We start from the raw sequence: 517 nt of genomic DNA on the forward strand, positions 1-517 counted from the left end.
GAGAAAACATACCGTAACAGAAATCCAGACTAGGGAAGAGAAGTCTATAGATGCAGGTGATAAAGTTCTATATATTTACTGTTACTGGACTCCAAAGTGACTTCTGATTTTCCTATAAGGCAGGGGGGTGGGGGGAGAGGGTCTGGTATCTAATTCTCTTTATCAGAATACAGGAACTATACCAGCTTCTCAGGCTAAGCAAAAAAATTTTCCACCTTAAAATTTTAGAAGAAATTTTTCACAATGAACATCATATAGGAAGTGCTGTGTAACAGAATTGACTATGTCTTTAGCTTGCTATGGAAGGAATTGGACTCCTTTGGCAGATTCTGTGCTTAGTCAATAAAAACTAAAGCATTAACATTAAAATGCAACTCTAGGGGGCTTCCCTGGTGGCGCAGTGGTTGAGAGTCCTCCTGCTGATGCAGGGGACACGGGTTCGTGCCCCAGTCCAGGAAGATCCCACATGCCGCGGAGCGGCTGGGCCCGTGAGCCGTGGCCGCTGAGCCTGCGCATC

Source organism: Physeter macrocephalus, chromosome 16 (assembly GCF_002837175.3).
Source record: "Physeter macrocephalus isolate SW-GA chromosome 16, ASM283717v5, whole genome shotgun sequence".
Lineage (NCBI taxonomy): Eukaryota > Metazoa > Chordata > Mammalia > Artiodactyla > Physeteridae > Physeter > Physeter macrocephalus.